The 9,617-nt window shown below is 42.1% G+C and overlaps 1 protein-coding gene across 1 annotated transcript in view; it reads left to right on the top strand.

The window, feature by feature from the left end:
* Positions 1 to 1,942: 1,942 nt before the first annotated feature.
* Positions 1,943 to 9,617, top strand: part of b3galt1b (UDP-Gal:betaGlcNAc beta 1,3-galactosyltransferase, polypeptide 1b) — a 30,038-nt gene continuing 22,363 nt past the window's right edge. Inside the window, exon 1 of the mRNA XM_028791310.2 lies at positions 1,943 to 2,022. The gene's annotated coding sequence lies outside the window, so the exon portion shown is untranslated. The remainder of the gene's footprint in view (positions 2,023 to 9,617) is intronic.

The raw sequence follows: 9,617 nt of genomic DNA, 5'->3' as shown, positions 1-9,617 counted from the left end.
CAGGCCATGATCTTCAGCTCTCTCTGGATCGGTTCGCAGCTGAGTGTGAAGCGGCTGGGATGGGAATCAGCACCTCCAAATCCGAGACCATGGTCCTCAGCCGGAATAGGGTGGAGTGCCCTCTCAGTGTTGGGAGCGAGATCCTGCCCCAAGCGGAGGAATTCAAGTATCTCGGGGTCTTGTTCACGAGTGAGGGAAGAATGGAGGGTGAGATCGACAGGTGGATCTGTGCGGCGTCCGCAGTAATGCGGGCTCTGCATCGGTCTGTCGTTGTGAAAAAGGAGCTGAGCTGTAAGGCAAAGCTCTCAATTTACCAGTCGATCTATGTTCCTACCCTCACATACGGTCATGAGCTATGGGTAGTGACCATAAGAACGAGATCGCGAATACAAGCGGCTGAAATGAGTTTTCTCCGCAGGGTGTCTGGGCTATCCCTTAAAGATAGGGTGAGAAGCTCAGTCATCCGGGAGGGGCTCAGAGTAGAGCCGCTGCTCCTCCGCATCGAGAGGAGTCAGATGAGGTGGCTCGGGCATCTGATCAGGATGCCTCCCTGGTGAGGTGTCCCGGGCACGTCCAACCGGGAGGAGGCCCCAGGGAAGACCCAGGACACGCTGGAGGGACTATGTCTCCTGGCTGGCCTGGGAACGCCTTGGGATTCTCCCGGAAGAGCTAGAAGAAGTGGCCGGGGAGAGGGAAGTCTGGGCATCTCTGCTCAAGCTGCTGCCCCCATGACCCAACCTTGGATAAGCGGAAGAGGATGGATGGATAGATGGATATATACTATATATATATATATATATATATATATATATATATATATATATATATATATATATATTTAATAGTATTTTTTTTTTCTTTTTTGTATGTCTCAATGTCAAACTGATTATTAGATGGTTACCTACCAGGTAACACCTGTGGTTGGTTGATCAGTCGGCAAACATCCGCCACATCCTCTCAGTTGCGAGAAGCAGCTCATAGATATGTGATGCAGTATCTGCCAAATAATACAAAGAGTACATGACACGTGTTTCACCCTAATTGGGGCTCATCAGGTGTACGCACCCTTTGCATCCCCTTACAGGGATCAATGCTCAGACATCAGCACCTGAGGCAAAGCCTCTGACGCTGCGCCACAGCGGCCTGTTCACTTATTTGGCAGGGTGAAGATCAAAGTATTACATTCTATTTTAAGTTTGAATCGACCAACCACTATTTGCTTTTAATAGAGACCACTTAATTATCTTTCTTCCCAACAACATTTGCATCCTCTGAATCTGCCCAATGGTATAATACTGCAGGGCCAGCTAGGAAGTGTAGACGATTTAAGTAGCGCTGCAAAAAGCTTTAATGAAGATTAACACTGGAGAGTCCATCATCATATATTTTGTAGCAAATATTATCAAAAATTGCTATGCAGAGAATAATAACTCTAGTCAGTCCATACTGTATAGTGCAGAGTACTTTTGGAGATCGCCTGGCACAACTGCTCCTCTTGACAATCCATTTGTGTTTTTTTCTGAATCAGTTTATTTCTTTAGGTCAGCATGGTGGAGCTGCTGCCTCACAGTAAGGAGACCAGGGTTCATGCCCCAAGTCCTCCCAACGTGGAGTTGGCATGATCTCCCTGTGGGTATTCTATGGGTGCTCCACAGACATGAAGGTTGGCAATACTAAATTGCCGTGTGTGTGTGTGTTTGTATTTGCCCTGTAACGGACTGGTGCCCTGTCCAGTGTTTGTTCATGCCTTGTGCCCTATGATAGCTGGGATAGACTCCAGTGCCCCCAACCTTGCTCTGGATTAAATGGGTTAGAAAAAATATATTTCTGTACAGACTCACAGCGGAAATTCTGTGTTTTGCTTGCTTTAAGCGTCATTGGTCTGTCCAGTGATGATGACAATTTGGACCTTTCCGTCTTTCTTCTTCTTTTGCAGATATCAGTTAGCATTTGCAGCTGAATCATCACCTTGAAGTAAGATGAATCTTGAAAAGATAGCTTGTATGACAATGAAGAAGCACGGTAAGTAAAGACATGCTTGCTACAGCTGATTTAAGGTACCACTGAGATTCAAAATGTTCTTGTTACTAAGAAATCAACAGTTGTTTAATGTCATATAGTTTTTACCAGATCTTAGTAGCCTGGTCTATGCTCACCAGACTTTATTTGCCTTTATTTGTAGTGCTGCATAACAACAATCTTCTTGATAGTATCAATCTAATTTCTTTTTTGTCCCTTCTTTACATCGTTGGATAGTTACAGTCATATAGTATTTTCTTTTCTAACCTACTTAAAATGCTTTACTGTACATAGACAGTGGGGAGCCATGTCAACCACCACCAGTGTATAGCATCCACCTGGATGATGCCACGGCAGCCTTTCTTGCACCAGTACGTTCAAAAAAGATTAGCTGTTGAAGAAGTGAGAGAGACAGCTTAGCCAATGAGAGACAGGGAGTGATTAGGGGGTCAGAATGAACAAGGTCATGGGGATACACCCAACTGAAAGACGCCCAGGAATCTTTTTTGACCATAGAGAGTCAGGACCTTGGTTTTACATCTCATCCAAAGGATCAAAGCATTTATTCAACACAGTGTCCCCGTCAGTGCAATGGGACACTGGGATCCACATACAGACCACACGGTTTGTGCCTCACCAACACCTCTTTCAGCAGCAAACCAAGCTTCCCCTAGATGGTCTCCCATCCAGGTACTCAAGATATTTGTCTTTCCACAGATCTTTAATACGAGTAGCATAAGATTCACAAGCCAGCTCAATCCAGATCAAGGCTGACAAAGCCTTCTTTGTTCATTTCTTTTTTTTTTCTTATTTTTCACATTATGTTATTAATTGCTGTTTTATATTTATAATATTTCTGATATTATGATTTTATTAATAATGTGTAATTTTTTACTCTGTTAACATTATGTGTAATAATTTTCTGTGTTATCTGGCCGGTTTCCTGTATGTAGAGCAGAGGTACAAATATATAAAAAAAGAAACTGTACTGGTCACTGCAGGTTTGGCATTGCATTTTTGTTTCTCCATTCCTCTTCTGGATGTGATTTATGAACCACAAAATAACAAAAAAAGGTGAGGCCTTCAGAAAGACCCACAATACAGCCTTAACCTAGGCAATCACTGTTTTTTTTTATCTCCATCAGACATTTTCTGAAAAATGCTGCATGTGCTGTCTTCTAAATGTTGCTCAACGGTGCTAATTTAAACACGCTATGTCTCTGTATACAGTATATAAGTTCACACCTCTTTTGAATTATAAACACACCCCTTCCTGTCTCTTAGGATTTCCACACCCCTGTCTTTGAATTGTTGCCGCCCTCTTCTACACACCGTAGACAGCATGCATGATCTGTTAAAAGTGTGCAGTCTCTTTGCACGTCTTGGACACCGAAGACTAGACCCCATAATGCGGCATTTGTCGAGGGTTACAAAATAGTTCAAAATGCAGCTAGCAGAAAGACGTTCTAGCACACAGGTGTCGAACTCCAGGCCTGGAGGGCCGCAGTGGCTGCAGGTTTTCATTCTAACCCTTTTCCTAATCAGTGACTTGTTTTCACTGCTAATTAACTCCTTTTCCCTTCCTTTTCATAGCCCTGTTTTTAAGGATTCCGTCGTCTGAATTGATTCGTTTCTTCATTAACCCCTTAACCGCCCTCTGCCGGATATATCCGGCATCGTAGCTTTAATGCTCACGCCATACTGCCGGAATTATCCGGCACATTTGCCTGTGGTTATGTGAATGCCTGGCGCGTAGTACAACTGACAGTTTGGCGTGGGTATTGTTACTACGTTGTATTTCGACAACTCTGCGCTTGTATTGGCCGATCACGTGATGTGATTTGAAAGTGAAAGCTGTGAATATGGCGAAACGTAAACTGACTTCAAGTGAGGTTTTGCAGGCGATTTTGGACAATAATTCTGATCATGATTGTAGCAGTTCTGAAGAAGATTTTAGCGACAATGATGATCAGCAACGTGCGCTGCATGATACTGTGAATGACGACGCATCGGATGATGGCGATGAGTGGGTGTATCCCCAGCATCTCAACTGGACTGCTGCCCGAGGTGAACTACCTTTTCTGCATCCGTTTGAGGCAACGTGTGGCTTTATTGTTGATGTAAACAATTACACTGCTGAGCAGTTTTATGAGCTGTTTGTGTCACCTGATTTGATCAGACATTTTGTTCATCAGACAAATCTGTATGCAGCACAGTTTATTGAGAAAAATCCCAATTTACCTCCACATTCCCGTGTTCGTGCTTGGGTAGACACTGATGAAAACGAAATGAAAAAATTCATTGGGATTTTGATGTTGATGGGAATAATCAGAAAACCAGATATTGAGATGTACTGGTCTACAGATCCTATGTATGCAACACCTATTTTTGCAGCTATCATGACACGTAACCGATTCTCTTTGCTGCTGAAATTCTTTCATTTGAATGACAACAGAAATGAGCCAGATAAGAAAGATCCAAACCGCGACCGCTTGTTCAAGCTACGTCCTTTGATTGACCATTTATTTGAAGCATTTCAGTTGCCCTACATGCCAGGACCGTCAGTTACAGTTGATGAAAGTTTATTGTTGTGCAAGCCTGAGAAAAGGTACATTTTGTGTTTTATTATGTGTTTGCCCAATTCTAGAACTTGCACAACATTTAGTGGTCAATACTGCTTGAATAAATGTAAAAAATGTAAAAAAAATGTAAAAAAGTAAAAAAACGAAAATTGTTCAGATTTCGCCTGGCGTGGGGAATATTTAGGGAGTTGGCGGTTAAAGGGTTAAATGGCAGCCAAACAGAAATGAGACGTGAAACGAGCCAACAGATGACCAGCTAAACTGGAACATCAAACTCCAACCAGTTTCATAATGAGAAGCCAATTCTTGCTGTTAATTAAACCCGTTACTTAATTCTATAGCTTGCTGCTGCTCTCATTCTGCTACAGCAGACATTTCCCAAAGTGTTGATTTTCTGTTTCTGATTATTGACCTGAGAAATCAACCTTACCGAGACCCTCACCTTTCTTTATGTTCAGAGGATGTGGTTAGCTGGTCACCTTTTTCTCATATTGTGTCTCATTATTGTTTGGCTGCTAATTAAGGAAATAGAAAGAACTAAGGTGTCTGAGTCAAGTTAATTAAATCCAAGGCAAAAGAAGTTAATTAGCAGGAAAAACAGGTCACTAATTAAGAAGGTGGTTAGAATGAAAACCTGCAGTCATTGCGGCCCTCCAGGACTGGAGTTCGACACCCCTGCAGGTAGTATGACTTGTTGCACAATAAAAAAAAAAGAAAAACTCCACAGGCCAAGTGTCTTCATTCTAAATTTTTTACTAAAATTCACAGCAAGCAATTCATACAAATTTTGTAGTACACACAAAAAAAGATGAAGGTTTTTGTCTATGATGTTCTGTTTAAGGTTTAAGTGTCTAGGTTATGTATACACATGTTATCACGCTCAGAAGACAATTTGCCCTCATCTGTTTAACAGTTCATGTTTCTTTCTGGCTGTCTAACTATAACCTGAGAGTTATTCAATTGTCACAAAGAGTTAAACATTAAGAACATCCCATTACATTTTAGCTTGTAGGGGGTAAAGCTTAATATTCCATTATCTATATTAGAGATTAATTCTGCTCAAATTTAATAAAAGCAAAAATTTAAATGAATATACCATTAACATTAACTTCCATGCGAGGGTTGATCGAGAGAGTCCTGCAAAGAATCACTTACCAAACTGGTTTTAGGCAGTTCACCCCGACCCTGTCATAAAATTACAAAGACTTAGTCCTAAAGACTTTTTCTTAACCATCAAGCCATTGCTGTTCTTTTCAATAATGTAACACTAATATTCCATTGCTTTGTCTATGTTACAAATAAAGATTTATCAACTTATATTCAATATTTCACTCCACAACATTCTCCAAAGAACTCCTTCAAATGGTTTGCCTGGACTTGCTATTTCAGCTTAACCCTTTGCAGTCGTATTTAATTTTCAACGTCACGCTACATTAATCGTAATTAATTATTGAAAAAACGCCAATAATTACAGCAGTTATTTTTTTCAAGCACGTAGGAATAACACAGGCCACTTTTCTCGACCAGGTGACTGTGCAAATCGGTCAGAAACTTGCAGGGCCACCAGCGGTGGCCTGACAACCTATAGCGCACTTTTTACTAAGGCCAGTTTTCTGGCCTAATGACCGCAAAGGGTTAAATATATGAATTCTGAAGGCCGTCCCCTAAAGATGAGGTCAGCATGGTCCGCCACTTGAGGATCCACCCACAAAATACAATGAACACTGCAAAACAAAATGAGACACATAGAAACTAAATAATTACAGAGTAAAATAATATAGATACAAAATAAATACGACAAATAATAAAAACACGTAAATGGTAGGAAAGTGTCCAGTGGTCGGAGAATATTGAGAGCTTTGTGTGCTAAACCAATGGTGGAGCTAAGGGGTTAAACTGGAGGAGCCACACTGTGTGTGGGCATCAGACAACAATCCTGAATGCGAGTTGTTAGGGTAACCATGTAGCAGTGCTACTTAAATGGACTACAAATCCCAGCAGCCCTGATAGTGTTTTGTCATTGGGTGTTGCCGCAGGGGTTGTTAGTTCTCCACACACTTTAAAGGTGAAGGAGCCGGACAAAAATATGGATCATATGCCTGTTCTTTATCTGGAAAAAAAAAGAAGAAGGGTCAATTGTCCATCTTTTGTTTTTCCAGTGTTCACCCCACCTCTGGATTACAAATGACCCAGTGGATTGCTGTTTCTTTTTTGATTTATGTTCTTGTCCTATGCCTGCTTTGTTCATGCTTGCTGGAGCACAGTAGGACAAAACTTTGAGAACATACAGGAAACCGTTCAATTTGAAATCATTTTCACTATCATCATATCTGTGGAAGCGGACTGTTTGTGGACTGTACTGTGAGTGTTTATCTTTAACTATTTGGTGCTTAATGTTTTTCCGGGTTTTGTTCTTTGTTAGTTAAGTAATAATGGCCATTGAGGTTTTTGGGTGGGAATTTGTGAATGTGTTTATTGTTATTTGTTTAATATTTTTTTTTTATTATCAATTTATTTGTGCCTTTACGTTTCTCTGTTTGTGAGTGTGTGAGCCGGATCAAGGCTGGGTGCATTTCTAGCGTCCCCAAATAAAATAAAGAAATTAAATACAGTGAGAATCTGAGCATTTTGCAGCTACTACAACTGAGCCGTGTATTAATTGCTGCTTCCCAGAACAGACAATTGTATTTTTCTTGCTTTTTAATGCATGGACTTTTAATGAAGATTACTTTGTGGGAACCCTCTATTTTAAATTATTTTTGTGTTTTAAAAGGATATTTAGATTAGATTAGGTAAACTTTATTTATTCCATGAGGAATTTTAGATGCATACAGCCAAAGAAACAAAATCAAGTATGCAGACTCACAGGACAGATAATACAGACAATCAATCAATTAATTAATTAAAATAAACTTAACAAGTACATCGGGTGGAAGTATTGAATTGCCTGATATCAGTGGGCAGAAAAGACCCCCAGAGGCACTTCCTAGCACACCATGGTGGAATAAAACTGTGGCTAAAATTGCTCCAAGAAGGAGCCTCCTGGAGGGGATTGAGGGTTTTCTTCATGATGCCATTTTTTCACCATCTTCTTTTCCACAACAGCTTCTGGTATGTCCAGGGCTCACCCTGTGATGGCACAGACTTTCTTGATAAGTTTGTTCAGGCATTGGGTTTCTTTTGAGCTCAAGTTGACCCACATAGAACACCACACAGGCTACTATGAACTGGTAGAACATTTCCGGAAGCTTGCTGAATACATCAAAAGACCTGAGTCTCCTTAGGAAGTCAAGTCTGCTCTGGTCCTTCTTGAACAGTGCCACTGTGTTGTCAGACCAGCCCAGTTTGTTGTTCATGTGAACCCCCCATAGCTCTGCATCATTTCCATGTCCTCCCCCCATGGATGGTGACTGGTCTCAGAGGTTTCTTGGCATGTCCGTCCACCACCAGCTCTTTCGTTTTGCTGATGTTGAGTTGCAGGTTGTTGTCCCTGCACCATAAGACAAAGTCCTCCACAACCTTCCTGATTGTGATTACTCTGGTTTGTCACCATTATTAATGCAGCCTGTGATGGATGAATCATCTGAAAAGTTCTGTAGATGGCAAGGGCTGGTATTGTGCTGGAAGTCTGTTGTGTGTGTGGAGGGTAAACAGGAAGGTAGACAGAACAGCTGTGTGAGGTGCTCCAGTATTACACCCCACCATTATTGACAAACAATCCCTCAGTTTCACAACCTGCTGTCTGCTGACCTGGCAGTTCATGATCCAGAAGATAGTGGGGGTATTAAGATACGCACCCTTGAGCTTTTTTCCCAATTGATGAGGCTGAATGGTGTTAAAAGCACTGGATAAATCAGAGCGCATTATTCTGACTCTGGTGCCAGCTTTGCTCAAGAAGGCTCTGTGGAGCATGTAGATACCTGTATGTGTCTGATAGGCAAACTGCACAGGGTCCACATATTCTGAAACCAGGGCTCCTTATTTATGGATTTTTTAAAAAAATTCTGTTTATTCCCGCTCTATTCTAATAATAGTTGTAGATGCCACACGGGCTGGATGGGCATCCCAGCCAGAAAAGGGAGCAGACCAGGAAGGAAGGACCGGAAAGGGTGGCCGGGCAGCCCATTAACAAGAGAATAAGTTGCTGGAGGTTTTTAATTCCCCCAACACACTAGATGAAAGCAGCCCCAGAGTTCCAGGGGATACCGGGATATGTAGTCCGGCAGAGCAGCCCTGCTGGGGTCACTGGGTGCCACGAGAGGGCATTGTAGGGAGACAAACTCCCTATTATGGACTTCCGTGCCACCCAGAAATACTTTCATCGGGTAGTCACACTGGCACCAGAAGTACTCCAGGGCTTGTAGTAAAAGGATACCGCACTCCCTTATTCAGGTGAGTCGGAGCTGGAAGGTAGAGAGGCAACACTTGACTGGAGGAGGGCAGTGCGCAAGTGAGAGAATTATTGGGAGGAGAGGAAAACCTGTGGATTGTGCTTTTTGTACAGTATTTGAGGTGTTTTTTGGTTAATAATTTGAACCCGGGACTGTGATTCTGTGTTCGTGTCGGGGCTTGGGCTTGCTGATTGCTGATTCCATCACACAGTGAATATCATAAAAATACATTTTGCCCCTTTTGCACTTTAAAATGGCTGTCTCCCCATTTGCTACTGGTCCATTATCAGGCTATGAGCTAAACGGTGTCCTAACAAGGGACAATGCCATGGGATACTTGCACAGGGCATAACGGCCATGGCCCACCTGCCAAGTTGTTTTGACTGCCTACGGTAAAGTCATCCCTGATGGAGGATCACGGAAATCGTGGGAAAGAGGAGTCCTTTTATCAGATTGGCTGGTCCAGCACTGACTGAGCTGGGGGGAGGCAGCTTGATGGCTGAGGTCTCCAGTACTCTGAACAAATCCAAATCCTATTATCTGATATCATCTACCGTTAAATTCTGCTCCGTACTTCTAACATTTTAATTTTTATACTGTATTGAGGATTTATTCTGTTCTGTGT

Source organism: Erpetoichthys calabaricus, chromosome 8 (assembly GCF_900747795.2).
Source record: "Erpetoichthys calabaricus chromosome 8, fErpCal1.3, whole genome shotgun sequence".
Classification (NCBI taxonomy): Eukaryota; Metazoa; Chordata; class Cladistia; order Polypteriformes; family Polypteridae; genus Erpetoichthys; species Erpetoichthys calabaricus.
The sequence above is the reverse complement of the archived record's forward strand: the minus strand, read 5'-3'. Positions and strand labels throughout refer to the sequence as shown.